The sequence below is a fragment of the Lissotriton helveticus genome, chromosome 4_1 (assembly GCF_964261635.1).
Source record: "Lissotriton helveticus chromosome 4_1, aLisHel1.1, whole genome shotgun sequence".
NCBI lineage: Eukaryota > Metazoa > Chordata > Amphibia > Caudata > Salamandridae > Lissotriton > Lissotriton helveticus.
The window spans coordinates 1,715,343,295-1,715,362,914 of NC_136063.1; the positions used below are offsets into that span (position 1 = coordinate 1,715,343,295).

Here is a 19,620-nt window from a genome sequence, read left to right on the forward strand (position 1 = left end):
TAGGAGACTCGTCGTGAGCCTTATGGTTGCATAGGTGATGCGTAGATTCTCGGCCTGCGGGCCCGTTGCAGTGCGCAAGATGGCACCTTGATGCGATGCGACAATCCGGCTGCGATGCGAAAAGATGGCGACCTTGTTGCGGCGATGTGATGACAATGCGATGACGCCCTGGCAGCCTTGCGACGACTCTGTACTTTGGAGCCGCGACAGGCCCTGCGACACGCTTATCTGGTGATGCGATGGTGACTCTCTCTATGGCGTCACGCTTCTCCGGTGATGCGACAGCAGGCAGCTTCGATGAACACACGCGTCCAGGGAGATGCGGCGAAGGCTCGCTTCTCCGGCGTTGCGGTGATTTATGCTCCGGCGACAATCTTCCTCTCGATGCGTCGAGCTTCCAGCTCCCAGCGGCACGCAAGTGACTGGAGTCAGAATTTTCAGCAAGGAAATTCAGGAGGGAGCTGGAGGTGAAGTCTTTTGTCCCTGAGACTTCAGCAGGAGGCAAGAACAGATCAAGCCCTTGAAGAATATTCTGTAGATGAAAGTCCTTACAAAGTTCCTTCTCCTTTCTCTTGCCATTGAAGCAACCACTGCAGGCCAACCCAGCAAACAGCACACTGGCAGAGGGGCAGTCCAAACTCCTGCAGCTTCCTTGGTTCTTCTCCTTGGCAGAAAGGTTTCTTGTTCCAGAAGTGATCTAATTTCTTGGGATCAGGGTCCCAATATTTATACCCCAAAATCCTTTGTTCTCTAAAGGCAGAGAGGCCTCTGCCTAGTTCAAACCAGTTCATAAGAACTTTGTTGACATGACTCTCTTCTTCCTTTCACTGTGCAGGGCAGAGACATCAGCCGACCCACATGAGGTGGAGCCAGCACAGGGAAGGGAAGATACAGCTCTGGAGCACTCTGTTGACATGATTCCCCCTCTCCTTTCACAGTGCAGGGCAGAGACGTCAGACAAGCCACAGGAGGTGGAGCCAGCATTGTACAGGGAAGGCCCAGCCCTATTCAGGTCCCAGGTGCAACTCCTCCCTCCCATCTAGATGCAGATCTCTCTATTCACGACCGGGCTGCCCCAGCCTGTCTCCTGGAATCCCCCAGCCCTGTCACACACAAACATAGACAAGGAATACACAACCCAGCAGAGACAGGCTCAAATGGTTAGGCAAGCAAATACCTACTCTCTAAAAGTGGTATTTGCAAACACAGAATATTAAAATAAACTTTACTAAAATATGTATATTATTATTCTGAGTTCAGGCATACTAAACTCGAATTTCTACCGTGTTCCCTGAGTCAATTAGGATTATAAGAATGTAATAACCTTAACTGCCTATTCTTGCCTATGAGGAAAGATAACCTTCAATAGTGAAAAATGAAAATGGCTGTAATTCACTATTAGAACATGCTACACACGAGCATGTCTCACCTTATACTTACAATGCACCCTACCCTTGGGCCTACCATATGGGTGTCTAATATGAAGCAAAGGGAAGGTTTAGGGACTGGCAAGTGGGTGCACTTGGCCAAGTCGACATGGCAGTGCTAGACTGCACACAGGCCTTGCAATAGCAGACCTGAGACACACTTTACAATCTGCTTCTGGGGGTGGCACAAGCAGTGCTGCAAGCCCACCAGCAGCATTTGATTTACAAGCCCTGGGCACACATGGTGCACTGTACTAGGGGCTGACAGATATATCAAATAAACCAATCATGGAATCCAATCAGTATATCAATTTAACATAGGGAGCACTTGCACTGTGGCACTGATTAGAAGTGGCACAGTGACCAAAGCATATAACCAGTAAAAACATATCAAAATAGAGGAGGCAATCCATCAAAAATGGAAGGGAAACTCACGCCATTGATGCCAGGTCTAACAACTGCCTTTCATTGTGCGCTATGTGTATCCCCTATCCCTAAATGTCAGACCTTCTCTATTGTTCAATGCAGCTCCATCCATGGGAGCCCTTCCATCGGTACGCTCTGAAGCCTTCTCACTGCGAACAATAATGACTTGGTCCTGTTAATCTGAAGCCCAGAGACCTCCTCAAACCCTGTCAGCACATTCAGTAACTGGGACCGACTGATCCCGATGTCTCAAGTATACCATAGCATCAACGGTGGAGCCAGCACCCCCCTGTTACATATTCTGTTACTCCCTAGGTTTTAATTGCAGCCTCAAGGCACTATTTTTTAATGGCTTTAGGGAGGACACACACTTGATCCTAAGCTAGGATGGCAGCGGTTACTTCACTTACTAGAGCATCTCACATTTATATGAGACCATCTATAAATTTCCCCTTCATCAGCTCCACACAGAGTACAACCTAATCCGAAATTGTTAGACCTATCATCATGGGGGTGGGTCTCCCTTCCTCTATTTGTTTCCTATCTTTTATGTTGGCTGGATTTAGATGCTCTGGGTGCTGTGCCACTGCTAATCAGTCCTGCAGCTAAGAGAGCTGCTACAGCTGTGAGCCCACCACGGAGCTACACGATGAGAGTCATCGCCATCACTAGCCCGGGCCACCGCAGCCACGCGCTGCTGCCGCTGAGAGCCCGCCTGTCCCCGAGTGCCCGAATCATTGTGGGTGCACGCTGCGGACCAATGGAGCCAAGACTTGTGGTTGCTGGGAGTCCGCCTGTCACCGTCTCCGCTTCTTCAAGAAGCTGCGTACTGAGACCTCTTCCAACGGCATGTATCTGGTGCGCAATGTGTCGCGTAGGCCCCGGGCTTGAACTCAGTCAGTGCCACATTCTGGTGAATAGGTTATTGCATTTTTTTTTATAAAACTTTATTAACAAACATCGGCATACAAGCATTAAGTAATCAGCTGAGAATCAGTATATGCATGACAATTAGAGGCAGTACAACCACACATTACATACAGTAAGGACCTTTCAAGGAGGGAGCAAGTCATCATGTTCAATACTCTGTGGGGGAGCGCAAATGTCTCCGCGATAGGAGTTCCACTGTGGCCATATGTGGGATCACTTTTTGGGACAGCCTCGGGCAGTATAAACCGTCTTTTCGCTAAACATACTCCAGTCCATACTAGACTCCCATGCCTCCCGAGTTGGGGGAGTTGCCGCTCCCCAGGCCTGAGCAATGTTTCTTTTTGCAAGCATGAAACCCAAAGTGGCCCATTGTGTTTGATGGGCATTTAGGTCGGTTGGTTCCCATATGTTTAGCATGCATCTGCGAGCTTCAGGATGAACGGCAACATAAAGGACTGCCCTCATCACTGCGTTTATTTTCCTCCAATACATTTGAATAAATGTGCATTCCCATATGATATGCATAAAGGTACCGATTTGGCCGCATCGTCTGCGACAATCCCCTGTCTCTGTTCTCCCCATCTGCACCAGCCGGGGGCCGGTCATATATATCCTATGCAGGATTTTCAGCGGAACTAGTCGTAATCGAGCTGGGATGGCTACCACTCGAGGAGAAGATGCTGCCTCCTGCCACTCCTCATCATCTATTTCTATGCGGTCTGCCACCCATTTCTGGCGTAATACTGAAAGAGGGTCTTCCGTGTTATGTATTAATTTATCATAAATTAGTGAGATGGTCTTATCCGGGATGTGGCTATCCAGTATTCTGTCCTCTGGTGGGGATGATTCAGGAAGGGATGTGCCCCAAGGGATGAGAGAATGTAGTGCATGGCTAACCTGTCTGTATCGGGAAATTCCACGGTCAGCTAGCTCATGTTGACTCTGGAGAGTGGCACAGGGTTTCACGCCTCCCTTATCCCATATATCTTTGATTTGTGAGATGCCAATCAAGACCCACTTATTAAACCCTTTCGATGTCCACAGATTTCCCAGTTGGGCAGAGTCCCATAGGGGGGTAGCCAACGTTAGTTAACGTTCCCACCCGAGGGATCGATTTGCAGCATGCCACACATTGACTGAGTGTCCCGTGGGGCCTGTAAGTCTGGAACGGTTAGGCTTCGAATAAAGAGATCTAATATCATTTCCTCCTGGGAGAAGCCATTTATCCATCCGGTAGCCCGAGGTATTAAGGCCTACGTATGTACTGTGATTGATGGCTGCTAGGTGTGTGGCCCAATAACATTTATTTATGTCAGGGTGGCTGATGCAACCGACGTACCACCTTAGTGTACGTTTACCCATGGCTATGCGTGGTGTTCCATTCCACAACAGGTCTCTCTGGAGTTGTTCAATTTCTTTAAAATATTTCAAGGGGACAGGGTCAAGCGAATTTTGCAGGGCATAAAGGAAACGGGGGGGAACATCATTTTAAAAAGAGCGGTCTTGACCGGAAGAGAGAAGGGGAGACTTCCAGCTGGCTATATCTCGCCTTAAGCATAGCATCGGAGGAAGGAGATTTTCTTCATAACGACGCACGGGGTCCAAAGACAGAAATATTCCCACGTATTTGAAACCTGTGGTGCAGACTTGAATTTGACAATTGCGGGACATATAAATGGGATTTAGTCCAGCTAATTCTGAAGCCAGAATATCGACCGAACACTGCCAGTATGTCTAAGACTGCAATTAAGGACTTTTTGGGATCTGTTAAGTAAAGCAGAATGTCATCAGCGTAGAGCGAAATTCGGTCTTCCCATTCCGGGGACCACCTCATACCTAGAATAACTGGATCTCGGCGAATCTAAGCCGCTAGGGGTTCCAATGCTAAAGCAAATAGGAGGGGGGACAGAGGGCATCCTTGGCGGGTGGCCCGGCTCAAAACAAAGGTGTGACTTTTTATTATTGACCACGACCTACGCTAGTGGCTTGAATATAGGAGCCGAACCCATCAAATAAATTCCTGGCCGAACCCCAGCTTTCGTAGGACTGCAATTAGATAAGGTCATTCAATTGTGTTGAACGCCATGGTAGCATCTAAAGAAACAAGGACCGCTGGTTCTAGGATCGTGTCTGCTTTACCTAGGACCCACGTTATTGCATTTTTAAGTCCCTACTGATTTACGTGCATTATAGCTTGCTAAAACACTTTAAGAGTCTTGAGTTAAACCTTAGATAAAGATACTATTTTTCTAAACCTACTTGAATTGTGTCCTTTTGTGGTGTCGTTACTGCCTTATCATGCATGGTCATAAATGCTTCACACACTGCCTAACTGCTTGTGCTACGTTACCACAGGGTTGAGCAGAGGTTGTCAAAGGGGATAGCCCACTTGCCCTGACTTAGGAAGAAGGGTCCCATTTGGATATTGGCGCCAGCCATTGCCAACTAGAGACCCCCATTTCTAACATTGGTGGCAGCGGTGGAATCAGGACTTGCATTTATGATCCACGTACAATAACTGGTAGACGCCACTAGTGAGTGCAGACCAAAGCGCAGCCTAGAATTTTTTTGGGGTTGATTGTTCTAGTATGGAATTGTTGATAGCAGCCAAAAGTACTGCTAATATGGGAAGGCTAACAGCCAATGCTTCGGAGGATCTCACCTTTGAGGAGGAAAGATTAGATACATACACTGCCAGACAGCTGAAGTCATTTTGTAAGCAATTTGCAGTCCCCGTGATAGGTCTCTCTAGGAAGGAGGAGTTCCAGACAGTGCTGAAGGCCTGGTGGGAAGCGAGAGAGTCCGCTGGGGATGAGGAAGAGAATGCTGGAGGGTAGCAGGATGATGAGGTAGAGGGGGGTAGAAGACCCTCCAATCCAGGTACTAGTGTATCCCAAAGGATCCTGACCCGGGTGAGCTGGAGGACAAGGAGAGAGATATGAGGCATAGTTTGGAGATGACTAAATTGGAAGGTCAGAAGGACCTTGAGAGTAAGAAGTTAGACATTGAGAAGAATCAATTGTCAAATGAACTTGAGAAAATGAAAATGGAGCAGGAGAGAATGTTGAGGGAGATAGAGATCAGGGCGGGGAGTGTCCCGGTCTCCCCCTCTGGTGGCAGCATACCTTTAGCAACTCCTGAGAGTAGAGTTTATATTCCTAAAGATGTCATTAAGGATTTTCACAAGAGTGGGGATATTGGGCAATGGTTTGCCGCATATGAGATAGCAATGGTGTCCCACAGGGTACCTGAGAAGGATTGGGGAGCGGGGTTGAGGGGATGCTTTGTGAGTGATGGTAGGGATACCCTGTCTGGACTTTACTGAGGAGAGTAGGATGGTGTATGCCTATATGAAAGAAGCTTTGATGACCTGTTATGGTTTGACCCCAGAGATGTACAGACAGAGGTTTAGAACCTGTAAGAAGTTAGATAGTACCACATGGGTTGAATATGTGTCTTATTTCTGCAGAGCAATGGATCACTGGGTAAAAGGTAGCAAAATTGAAACTATTGAGCAATTGTATGATTTGTTCGCGTGGGAGCATTTTTCTGGTAACTGTTTTCCAAAGCTATGCTAGCACCTGATCGATAGCAAGCTGATGAACCCTAGGAAGCTTGCTGAGGAGGCATACCGCTGGGTGAGCACCCGGGTCCGCAGAGGTTTTGTGGGAGACTACACCAGAGGTGCGCAGGTTCCCCAGCAGGGAAGTGGGGGGAACAAGGGTAAGCCGAGGGAGTTCCAGAGAGGGCCCCAAAGTAATTCCCAAGGGAACCAAACAGTGATGTCCCAGCCTCCCCCAGAAAAGAAGCCAGTGTCCCCGACAGGTAGGCCTGTTAAGAGGGGGCCACTCACTTGTTTCAAGTGTGGTCAAGTGGACCACCAGTATTATGATCCCCAGTGTCCCCAGAGGGACCCCAATGCATCCCTTTGTGCACCACCCCGTGCACCATCCCGCCAGATTGCCAGTGTAGCCCTGCCTAATAACACTAAGAAGTACCGGCAGCGGGTGACCATCAATGGCCATAGAGTGGAGGCTCTCAGGGATACCAAAGCTAGTGGGACTGCTGTCAGCTCCAGGTTGGTGTCCAAAGAGCAGGTTGTCCCCCAGGCCATCTGCCCAAAGTGTCGGCAGTCAACTCAGAGAGCCAGTGTGAGGTGGCTCAGGTTCCCTTCGAGTGGGTGGGTGGTCTCAGGAACTCCTCAAGTGACTGTGAGGCCCGCCATGCCTCTAGACTGTCTGTTGGGCAATGATCTAGAGTACTCCCTGTGGGCTATGGTGGAGAGAAAGTCTCATTTGGAAATGTTGGGCCTGCCTGACTGGGCTTGTGTGACCACTCGGTCCATGACAGCTCAGAAGGGTGTTCAAGAGGGCATGGAGCCTGAAAGTATGGCCCAGGCCCCAGCCTTAAAGAGATGGGGTAGGGGCGTGGGAAAAAATCCCTCGCGGTTCCCACGGCCCCGGAGGGAGCAGACCCTGAGGGGGATGACCTGTAACCTACAGGGAACACGTGGCTGAACTGGGGGACCTACCAGAGCTGACCCATTGGCAGCAGGAAGGGAGCCCCTCCAGGGAGGAATTTTGCGAGCAACAAAGAACCTGCCCTTTTCTTGAGGGGGTACAGCGACAGGCCGCCGCCCAGGCAGCAGGTGATAAGATAAGGTCACATTGGATCTATTGGGAGAATGACCTCCTTTACAGCTAGCCTAATGTTGCTGAGCCTGGGTCAGCCCGTGTGCTGGTGGTACCCCAGAGCTTCAGGACCTTCCTACTAGGGTTGGCTCATGATGTGCCATCAGCCAGACATCTGGGGCTGACCAAGACCTTTGAGAGGCTGGTCACCCACTTCTATTGGCCCCAGATGCGCAGGCACTCGGAAGTTCACTGCAGGATGTGTGAGACTTGCCAGGCAAGTGGGAAGAGTGGGGGGGAAGATTAAGGCCCCACTACAGCCCTTTCCTGTTGTGAGTACCCCATTCAAGAGAGTGGGCATTGATATTGTGAGGCCTCTGGATCCCAAGACAGCCATGGGCAACAGGTTCATCCTGGTCTTGGTGGACCATGCCACCAGGTACCTTGAGGCCATCCTGCTAGTGACGGCCCCTGTGGTGAGACGGGTACTGATGGGGATTTTCTCCCGCGTGGGATTCACCAGAGAGGTGGTGTTCGATAGGGGACCTAATTTCATCTCCAAGTACATGAAGTCTATGTGGGAGGAGTGTGGGGTAACGTATACGTTCACCACTCGTTATCACCCCAGGGTAATGGGCTGGTTGAGAGATTCAACCGGACTTTTAAGGGCATGAATATGGGCCTGGTGAGCCCATGAGGCATAAATGGGGTGTCCTCTTGCCTTGTCTGTTAGCTTACCGTGAGGTGCCACAGAAGTCCTTAGGGTTCAGTACCTTTGAACTGCTCTATGGTCACCCGGTAAGAGGGCCTTTGAGTCTGGTCAAGGAAGGCTGGGAGCAATCTCCCAGGAAACCTCCCTAGGATGTGTTTAGTTACATTCTGGCCTTCAGAAACCAGACTCTGCGTTTCAGGAAACTTGCTGAGGCAAACCTGGAAGCCAGCCAGGAAGAGATGAAATGCTGGCACGATCAGAATGCCGGCACGATCAGAATGCCACTCTGATCGAGTTTCAGCCTGGACAAAAGGTTCCGGTCATGGCCCCAGTGGAGCCCTGTGTTCTCCAGGATAGGTGGACCAGCCCCTTTGAGGTGGTGGAGCGCAAGAGTCCTGTTACCTATGTGGTGGACTTGCAGTCTCCACGGAACCCCTTGCGGGTCCTGCATGTTAATCGCCAGAAGCCCCACTTTGAGAGGTCGAAGTAGGCATGCTTCTGGCCACAGATGCTGGGAAGGAGGAGGAGAGTGAGCCCCTTCCTGACCCACTGTGTGCCGGGGAGCGAGTTGGGTCAGTGTAGGTGTGGTCCTCTCCACCACACTGACTCCTGAGCAGCGGAGCGATTATCACCAACTATTTAGACACAATTAAGTGATCTGTTCTCCCTGGTGCCTGTTGTCACTTATTAGTGTGTCCAGGACTTGGACACTGGGGACAGTCCTCCCACTAAGCACAAGGCTCACCGAGTGACTGGCCGGGTAAGGGCCTACATTAAGGATGAGGTTATCAAAATGTTTGCCCTTAGGGTGATTGAGTCCTCCAGCAGCCTTTGGTCCAGTCCAGTGGTCCTTATCCCGAAAGCTGCAGCGCCTGGTACCACACCATAACTTCGGTTCCGTGTGGACTATCAGGCCTCAATTCAGTCATAAAGACTGACCCGCACCACATCCTCAGAGCTGATGAGCTTGTATATCGGTTGGGGGCTGCAAAATACCTCAGCACATTTGATTTGACTAATGGGTATTGGCAGATCGCCGTGACCGAGGGAGCAAAGGAGAGGTCGGCATTCTCCACACCCGATGGGCACTACCAGTTGCAGGTGATGCCCTTTGGAATGAAGAATGCCCCTGCTACCTTTCAGAGGTTGGTCAACAGGGTGTTGGTTGGGCTGGAAGACTTCAGTGCCGCCTACCTGGATGACATTACGGTGTTTATCTCCTCTTGGGAGGACCACCTGCACCACCTCTGGAGGTATTGATGGCACTGCGGAAGGCAGGCCTCACAATCAAAGCCAGTAAGTGCCAGATTGGGCAGGGTTCTGTAGTGTATTTGGCGCCAGAATTTTCAAAGACATTTGTTGTCCAGACAGACGCCTCAGAGCACGGTATAGGGTTTGTTCTGTCACAGATCAATGAGGAGCGACTAGACCAACCAGTAGCCTTCCTAAGCAGGAGGTAACTTCCCCGGGAACAGAGGTGGAGTGCCATTGAGCGTGAGGCATTTGCTGTGGTATGGGGTGCTGAAGAAGCTGAGACCATACCTGCTTGGGACTCACTTTCGGGTTCAGACAGAAGTTGTTGAGGTGGTCCATTTCCCTACAGGGTAAGGATTTCACGGTGGAACACCGCCCTGGTAGAGAACACGCCAATGCTGATGGTCTGTCCCGATTTTTCCACCTTAGTGACGAGAACTCCCAAGGGGATGGTTAGTTCTCCCCACATTTCAGCTGGAGGGGACTAGTGTTAGACCTGGCATCATCGGCGTGGGTCTCCCTTCCTCTGTTCGCTTCCTATCTTTTATGTTGGCTGAATTTAGATGCTTCGGGGGCTGTGCCACTGCTAATCAGTGCCACAGCGCGAATGCTCCCTGTGTAAAGATGACTGTATGAATTAGGATAACCATAATGCCTAGATCGGTGTAGCATGTTCTAATAGCGAGTTACCCTCCATTTCACTGTTTACTATTGTGAAGTTATCCATTCTGATAGGCCACAATGGGCAGACTGAGGATAACCTTCCATAATCCTATATGACCCCAGGAATTTGATAGTAAATTCGAATTCGATATGTTTAAGCTCAGGGCAATGAGCTACACCTTTTAGTGCGGACCCTTTATATATATCCCATGTTCGAAAATACTTCTTCTGGAAACGCAGCATTTTTGTGCCTAAGCTTTCTTGTAGGCTTTTTCTAGTATGTGTATTGGCCATCTGGTTTTGGAACAGAAGGGCCAGCTGTGTCAGACCTGGATGAGGAGAGAGATCAGCATTCAGTGAATGGGGAGGGGTGACTCTTTGATCTGAGCAGGGCCGAGCCTGGCAAGGTGAATGATGGCTCCACCTCCCACTGGGCGTCTGATAGTAGACCCCCTCATTCTGAAAAGGCAGGATGACGCCTCGTAAAACAAGTGCTCCCCGACCCCACCGAACTGGTTCTGGCTGGTTTGAGTGATTTGTGACTTTAAAGAACAAAAACTTTTTAGGTATAAAACGCTGGAACCTTGTTCAAGTGTGTTCCTTCTGGATGTCAAGACAAAACTCTGTCCGAGTGAACATAGGAAAGGACTTTGAAGCTTTCAACAAGCTTTCTGAAGAAACTACCCGAGGGCCTGAATCAAGAGCGCCTCCTGCATAAGTCTCAGGGACATTAGGCTTTACCCAGTCAGCAGCCAGAATCCCTGTGTGAGGAATTTTACTTCCAGGTGAGGCCTCCGTCGAGTAATCCAGAGCCTCTAGTTCTACTGTGAGGATTGTGGAATGGTAACCCTTGTTACTCTATGTGTGGGCCGCTGCAGCTAAGAGAGAGTTGCTGCTGCTGAGAGCCCGCCTTGATTTGGACTTCCGGAATCTTCGCTGAATCTGTGTGGGCCGCTGCAGCTAAGAGAGAGATGTAGCCGCTGAGTGCCCACCGTGTGCCAGCCTAGTCGAGATCATCCTTTGTCCTGTGGGCCGCCGCAGCTAAGAGAGCTGCTGCCGCTGAGTGCCCGCACCTTGGCCAACTGAGCATCATCGTGATCTGTCCTGTGGGCTGCCGCAGCCAAGAGAGCTGCTGCAGCTGAGTGCCTGCACCTTTGCCAACTTTGCCTCATCGTCATTTGTCCTGTGCCCTGTCGCAGCTAAGTGAGAGCTGCCGCCGCTGGGTGCCCGCATCTTGTTCACCATTGTCGCAGATTGTCGCTATCGTCTCGTGGGCCGCCGCAGCCAAGAGCTGCTGCCGCTGTGAGCCTACCACGGAGCTGCACGACGAGAGTCATCGCCATCACCAGCCCGCACCGCCGCAGTTGCGTGCTGCTGCTGAGAGCCCGCCTAACCCAGAGTGTCCAAATCATTGTGGGTGCACACTGCGGACCACTGCAGCCAAGACTTGTGGTCGCTGGGAGTCCGCCTGTCACCGTGTCCGCTTCTTCGAGAAGCAGCGTACTGAGTCCCCTTCCAACGGCAGGTATCTGGTGTGCAACTGGTTGTGTAGGCCCCGGCCTTGAACTCAGTCAGTGACACGTTCTGGTAAATGCGGTATTGCATTTTTAAGTCCCTACTGATTTACGTGCGTTGTAGCTTGTTAAAACGCGTTTAGAGTCTGAGTTCAACTTTAGATAAAGATACTATTTTTCTATACCTACTTGAGTTGTGTCCTTTTGTGGTGTTGTTACTGCCTTATCGTGCATGGTCATAAATGCTTCACACACTGCCTGTGAGATAGGCTTAACTGCTCGTGCTACGTTACCACATGGTTTAGCAGGGGTTGTCAAAGGGGGTAGCCCACTTGCCCTGACTTAGGAAGAAGGGTCCCTATTTGGACATTGGCGCCAGACATTGCCAACTAGAGACCCCCATTTCTAACAGAAATGAATGTAATAATTCTTTTGTCACATTTCAAAGCTACTAATTGTATATATGGACATAGTTATTTGAATGTACTCATAGTACTGTCATGCATGCAATGCATTATGAGGAGAGTGGATTTACCATATCTTCTGCAGGGTGCAGTACCATATGTGACCAAAAGAGGCCCCATTTTGGCCACATATGGTACTGAACCCTGCAACATGGCTAGGTAAAAAACATTGCAAGCACAAGGCGATGATAGAGGGAGCGTTGAAACTTTTTAGACACTCACCCCCAGTCACAGATCTGGGTTGTATCTATCATCGTTCTTTAGCTCACTTTGCCACCCCAGTTCAGACACAGCTATATGCAAATCAGTCTTGACCCTGTGCCTCATGAGAACAGTCCAGCCCGAAATGCCAAGACATGTCTTCCCTGGACCGTAAACAAGCATCCTGGGACAGGTTTCAGGGTAACACCCCTCATCAGCCAGGTTAGCTTGAATCCAGTGGCAAAGTGAGCAAGGGAACCACGTCAGGACATACCATGCCAACTTAGACAGAACAAAGCAAACACAAGGAGATGATTGATGGAGAGAGCGCTGAAACGTTTCCGACACTCACCCCAAGTCACAGATCTGGATTGAATCCACCATTGTTCTTTAGCTCACTTAGCCACCCCAGTTCAGACACAGCTATATGCAAATCAGTCTTGACCCTGCGCCTCATGGGAACAGTCCTGCCCGAACTGACAAGGTTTGGAGTTCGGGCTGGATTGTTCCCATGAGGCACAGGGTCAAGACTGATATGCTTTTATCTGTGTCTGAACTGGGGTGGCGAGTTATTAGAGTTGCTGGAACCTGTTGCTGGCACACAGAGGCGTTGGGGAGGGAGGGCTTGAGGTGCAGGACCAGATGCTGCTTACCCATGTCTGATAGAAAAGTATCATAGGTGGTCCCGACATGCTGAGTAAACATGCATCACAAGTACACTACATAAACAAAAAAAGAAATGTAGATTGATGTATATACGGAAGCTTCAAAGAAGAGGGGAGGTTAACGAGAGATGCTACAGTTTGAAAATGCTTTATTCACTTTATAGGTCAAACTGTTGCATGAGAAGCTTGACCGATAGCTTCCTGTATGTGAAGAATGTTAATAAACTCTTATGGGTGAGGTCCAATCCCCACAAGCTTTTATAATTTGTTGCCTGCAGCTGCACACCTATACTTTGATCTCCGTAGGATGGGAACCCGGAACCTGCAATGTGCCTCTGTACTGTGCACCGACAGTGGTAGCTGGCCTCCAGCAGAGCCCCACAGAAAGACCGAACCTAAATAAATATATTTATTTATAGCTAAACGGTACAGAGCCACACCCAAGAGCATCTCAACGCCAACTCCGTCCTCACAGCTAGGGTGTTTTTGACAGCCCAATCTTTCTTTATACATACATACGGATATCTGCGAACAAGTCGACGTTAATTAAAGCAAACGGCGTTCATTTGCAAATTATCCCCTCCCTAAGGACACGTAAAATCGACTCGAATTCCTAATGGCACCCACACCCTGACCAAAGGGTGGGAAAACAACAGCACATAGATACAGCGGTGAAGAAGCATCGAGATGCACCGTAAATATGTTCGTGTGAGCCCAGCCCCTCAAAGGGCTGTACAAACAACCGGGACTGCTAATTATGTAACAAAGGCTAAGCTAAATGGTATATATTTAATACATCTTTAGCGTGACTTTAAAACGGCATTTTTTTAAATGTGTGAATTCACCGGCGCTATAGGTGAGAAAAGTTAAGTCACGGAATATGCATGTAAGCCACAAAAAATCGCGTAAGTAGACAATAAAAAAAACTTGAGTCATGCTAAGATGCATGGCGTCACCGAAAAGCGTGTGGGTAAATATCGAAATACGTTAGCCCTTTGGGCGGTTTAAAAACGACTTAGACCGTTGGCAAATCGAGTATTTTAGCGTTTTACCGCACGTCGACGTTTTGAGCGCTTTAAGGATAGCCCCTGTTCTATGAAAACAAGACAGCGTATTAAGGAGATTCCCCAAACATCTATGACAAAACTCAGCCATGTAAAGATCTTGAAAACGCATAACATGATCGTTGCACAGTGAAAACACTAGCACTTCGGGATGCATTGTTATTGTATTAATTGATGTGCAGGGGGCGCAGTGCACGTCCTCTCACCCACCCACTCAGCGCCCTTCCCCACCCTCCAACCAGTGCATTCCTCCTCTATAAATACACCATCAATGGAAGGTTGCCAAGGTAACAATGAGGAGGCGGGCGAGAGAGCCAGTCATGAGGATGCTGTTGCTGATGCTGTCACACATACATCTTTCCATCTTTCAGACCTCACAAACGTTTACTAACATATCAGAAACGAGGCGGACTTTTCTTCTTCTGGAGACAGCATTACCCGCCAGCCCCCAAGCGGCGGCGAAGTGCCATTGCATGTCCGAAGAGTCGCCCCGAGTCCACTCTCGGTAATAACACAGTTTAGCAGGCATGTCAAGAAATAAAGTGACAGCACTGGCACAGCCTGCTATTTATCACACAGAAGCTGCTGTTCTCGCTTTCCCGAATCACGGCGCAGTCAACGATTAGCAGAATACAGTGTAACTCATTGAACATGAGAATCCCTTCAAACGTACCCTGCATGACTGATACAAGAGCATAGCTTAAAAGTATCCTGCATGAAGGCTGCAAGACCGCGCGACTCGAATGTAGAAAGCACAAATGGTGGCAAGAGTACCCGGCTCAAACGTACCCTCTATACAGGCTGCAAACCCATCAGGCTAAAAAGCATTCCATATTAATGCCGGCCAAAAACATATAGCTCAAAGGTACACTGCTGCCAAGTGCCACAGCGCTCAAGGATCAAACAAACGTACGTTTCCTAATAAAATGGCACACGACGCGTATACAGCCTGCATGCAAGCTGCAAAAACACTAGGCGCAAAGTACCATGCAAACATGCAGTACGAGCACACGGCTCATATGCAACCTGCATGCCTTAGCGCAGCTATTCTGCATCCCACAATAGAAAAATTAAGACGGATAGGCTGATGGACATGGCTTTTATCCAGCCTCTTTAACTCCTGTAATGGCCAATTAGAGGTATAATAGACATCTCTAAGACTTTGTGACTCAGTGTTTGAAGTCTGCATTCTGTGAATCGGATACAACAGGTTCACAGTGCATGACTCATCCTTCTCGCAGGACCGGTAGCTCATCAATTCACCAAGTTACCGAAATCGGGGAACAGACACGTCCAGGAGGAACTACAACACCAGAACCACATTCAGCTGCTCCTAAAAGGCACTTTTATAGCGCATCATTTCACATTTACAATTCGTATAGCTTCATATTCACAAGCCACGGAACTACATAGTAACAATGCATCTCTTTTAGTTCTGTTTTGTGCCTCTGAAAGAAAACCTATTTCTGCCATGCAGCTCATCCATGACAAGTTAAGAGCCAACATAAAGTTCTAAACATATTGAGGCAATATGATTGGTAACTGAGCCCCAGCCATTAAACTCTTCAACACCGCAACAGTTCATGACCGCCTAACTTCATGCCCAGCAAACAGGTCCAAACCAAACCAAAGTCCACAGGCCAGCAGGCCCCATCACTAAAGTCCACAGGCCACTAGGCCCCATCACCAAAGTCCACAGGCCACCAGCCCCATCACCAAACTCCACAGCCAAACAAACCCAATTACCCACCTGCAGCAAAGTAAAATGGGTACCACACCACCCACAGTACAATAAATGAACTCCAGCACATCCAGGCAGTTCTCATGATCCAAATCTAGCTCATCTATCAACCACACGCCAGCATGACTAAGTATAGTCCATTGATAAAGTCTAGCATATTTTTATCGCTGACTGGCAGGTCAGTTAATTTAGTCTCTTCTCCAACTATAGATTCACACAGGTTTGCATCGCATAACCTATCACCTCAACCAGATCCAAACCCATCTCATACCAACTAGAACCCCTCCCCTTGTTGTTAATAAAACAGAATCGTATTGCCCCCTCCTTATCAGCCCTACAGCTCCCAGTCATCCAACTTTTGCTAAAATAAATAGGGGGCCCTTGTACGACTCAATTTGCAGTCCAAAAAGTAACCGTTACACTTGGTCCCCCACATCCCATTTACAGATGCAAGCACCCTTTTAACACCTACAATTTACTTCAACAGGTCCCCACTATTCACCTCCCGGGGAATTCAAAACATCCCATGAGCAGCACTTTCACTTAATCAAATAGGGCCCCCAATAACCACCTTCCCTGACCCCAAATGATTCCTTTTAAACACCTTCCCTGAAACCAATAGATTCCCGTTGTCTCCATCTACTCCCCACTCAAACAAAACCAACTATCAGGTACATGCATCATTTTTGCCGTTTGCGATTCCTTAATTGCGAAAATTAAGGAATCGCAATTAAGGATTCGCAAACGGCAATGCATCAAAAAAAATCGCAATTTTTATAGCGATTCCTTATTTTTCCTTAATTGCGATTCACAATTTGCGAATCGCAATTAAGGAATCCCTTCCCATTGATTCCTATGGGCCAAAAGGCCCATAGGAATGAATAGGAAGACAATCTCAATTTGCGATTCGCAATTAGCTAATCGCAAATTGAGATTGAGATTTCAAGGGTGCAGGGGTGTCCAAAGGATACCCTGTTGCACCCCTGAAATCAATATATGCACATATGTTGTGCACACACATGCCCTAAGGGCATGTGTGTGCACAACATGACAGTTTGAAAAATGCACAAAATTGCATTTTTCAGATTTTTCGCAAATTACCATGAGGTCCAACCTCATGGTAATTTTTTCCTCCTAATTGCGAATTCGCAATTGTTTTTGGGTGTCATGCATTGCATTTAAGGAATCGCAAATTGCGATTCCTTAAATGCAATCGCATTTTCAGAATTCGCAAAAAATAGCGATTTCTAGTAGTTTTTGATTGATGCATCCCAAATAGTGATTTAGGAATCGCAAACGGCCGAATTTTGCGATTCTCACCGTTTGCGATTCCTAAATCACTTGATGCATGTGGCTGATAGTCTATAACAGGAATAAAATGCAATGAACTCACGACAAGTTAACAACCTGTCCCTCAAGTCACCATTTTTTCGATCAGGTCTTCCTAACACAACTCTGATTCACACCAACAGGTGTTCACTGCCCAAAACCAAGCCAATCAAAAGAAAACTGTGTTAGGTTTACTATAGTCAACACATTCCAAGTAGGCTAGTTAACTTCAATAAGCATTCTAAATCTCTCGCCACCTTCCACACCTAACCCCGGGTCGGCACTCAAACGCTCAATATTTACTTTTAGAACTCCTCCCACACTATCACTTCTTTACTATTTACTAATAGGCCAAAGGTGGTGTAGTACAATTGTGTATGCGACCACATAAAACAGTTTAGATGAAACAGAATTCCAAACAAAAAAACTTAAGGAGCTGTCCAACATCTAGTGTCCTGAATACTAACCCATATTTGATTTTCCCGAGTTGGAATAAAAAGGCACCACAACATAAAGAACAGGTTGTTCGACTGGGAGGGGGTAACAACCTGTTGACACATTCCCTAACAAATGTATAACTAACAAAACATTGCTGCTCTATGTCCACATTTTTTTTATTACTATATCTTTGTCCTTCCCTTGCCCTTTTCTTTTCAGCCTTTTCTCCACCTTTACTGCTGGACCTTGCTCTGAGAAAGGTTCCAAAGTGCTCTTGAACTACTACCATCAAAATAACCCCTGATAAGGTATCCTCCATGCACGATAACGCTTTGTTCAGTTTTTTTAAACTCATAACCATGCATTTTATACCCAACCCTACTCAGTAATATCTGTGATCCCTTGTGTCACCGGTCTCATATACCCACAATCCCCATACCATCTAAACGCACTTTCCCTCTCTTTTCAAACGCCGTCTTCCCTGCACGTGAGGCCACCTGGCCAAAGGTCTCCGCCTCCACCTGTTCTTTCACATCCCTTCAGCGGCACCATCCCAAATCACCCCGCCCACCTTTACTCACGACACCGTTCCCCTATCAATGGTCTACTCCTCTTCACACCAGTCCCTTTCACCGCTTCACTCTCTAACCTTTCACATTCGCCCTCCCTTCGTCACACCTTAGTCTTACAACTATCCGTATCCATTTTCTCCCCTTCCCACACCATGACTAAACACCGAGCATCCTCCTTTCCATTCCACTTTAAAGTGTGGTTGCTGTCACTCATCCCCGGTGCAGTTTAAACTCCACTCTCCACCTTTTATCACCCCAACCTTTTTGCTCCACCCCTCCTTTATTTACTCTATCCCGTTTCTTCCCCTCAGCTCTTGTTTTGTCTTTTTCTTCCATACGGCTCTACATCATATACATTTTAACTGTTGCCTTCTGCCCACTACCCTCTCCTCACCACTCCACCTGTCCCTGCCTATGTATTATCCACTATCTTTCATGACCTATCTCTCCTGACCAATTCTTCAACACCCACCTCAAACTCCACCTCACCCCGTACCATAATCTTACTGTCCTTTCCGTCCTCAACCCCTGGCCATTGTTTCCTTCAGTCTTGCTCTCACCACTCCAGACCCCTCTTCCCTCCGTCCTGTCCAGTTTGCCTCCCCATTTGCAAGGAATTAACCTCCCCTGAGCATAGAGAATGCCCAGCGCCTAGCTACCCTGCTTCAGCCCACCCCTGTCACGCGGCTGTAGCGGTCAACGCTCTCCCCGGCAGGTACCTCATGTTGGGCTGCAGCTGTTGCGGGCGCCGCGCAGAGGGGCAGCCAAGCCTCCTCCTCTCGTCTCAGAGCCAGCGGCTCTCAGCATCCAGGCGCGGCAGTACAGCCGAGCCCAGCCAAGGGGCGGGCCTGGCTGCTGAGACGGCTGACTGACGGGTGGCAATAACCAATCAGCACCGGCAACAGATCGTTTTCGGCACGCTGGGATTTGTAGTTTACAGACCTGACTGCTGTCATGCCAGTAGTCTCTGAAGGAGCGTTAGCAAATTCCTTCATCGCGTGGTCGATTGTGAATAAGGAGTAGCATATTAAGGTCGATGTAAGGCTGACAAAAATATCGACTTTCTTTTCAGTTCGTTCATCTTTCTTACTGGTACTACATTTCCCTTCGTCCCAGGGAAGCCGCTGGAGCTCGCCTGTATAGCACCTGTTAGCGTCATTTGGTGTGGTTCCCCAGCTGCAGTACATAACATGACCGCTAAATGGCGCACCTGGCAGATATTTACCGGTACCGTGAATGTCTGCGTACATGGGAGTTCCCCGCAGGGACGGCGCAGCTCTCTAGAGCTGTGTGTACAAGAGAAACAGTACAACCTGTCCCTGAATTGCTCTGATGGCCAGGATTTACAACGCCCGCAGCTGAACAAATGTGTAGGCGCTTCCAGTGAACCAAAACCACACCCTTCTACGTTCCTCCCTGATGTCGTCATTTAGCATTTTACACTCACTTCTTTATGCCACCCAGTGGTCGATGAAGATTTAGCCAATTGTTATAAGATGTACAAATCACTTGAAAATGAGAAATGGTCCTCAAAGCATAGCAAAATGGTCATTATTTCCTATTTTTCAAAAAAGTGCATAGTCTTAATT

At 48.4% G+C, this 19,620-nt stretch overlaps 1 protein-coding gene across 2 annotated transcripts in view; it reads right to left on the reverse strand.

The window, feature by feature from the left end:
- PRRG3 (proline rich and Gla domain 3) overlaps window positions 1–18,876 on the reverse strand; it is a 174,981-nt gene extending 156,105 nt beyond the window's left edge. The window contains exon 1 of one of the 2 annotated variants that reach the window (XM_078685897.1): window positions 18,751–18,876. The gene's annotated coding sequence lies outside the window, so the exon portion shown is untranslated. The remainder of the gene's footprint in view (window positions 1–18,750) is intronic. The other variant, XM_078685898.1, reaches the window with a different exon arrangement.
- Between the last annotated feature and the right edge of the window lie 744 nt (window positions 18,877–19,620).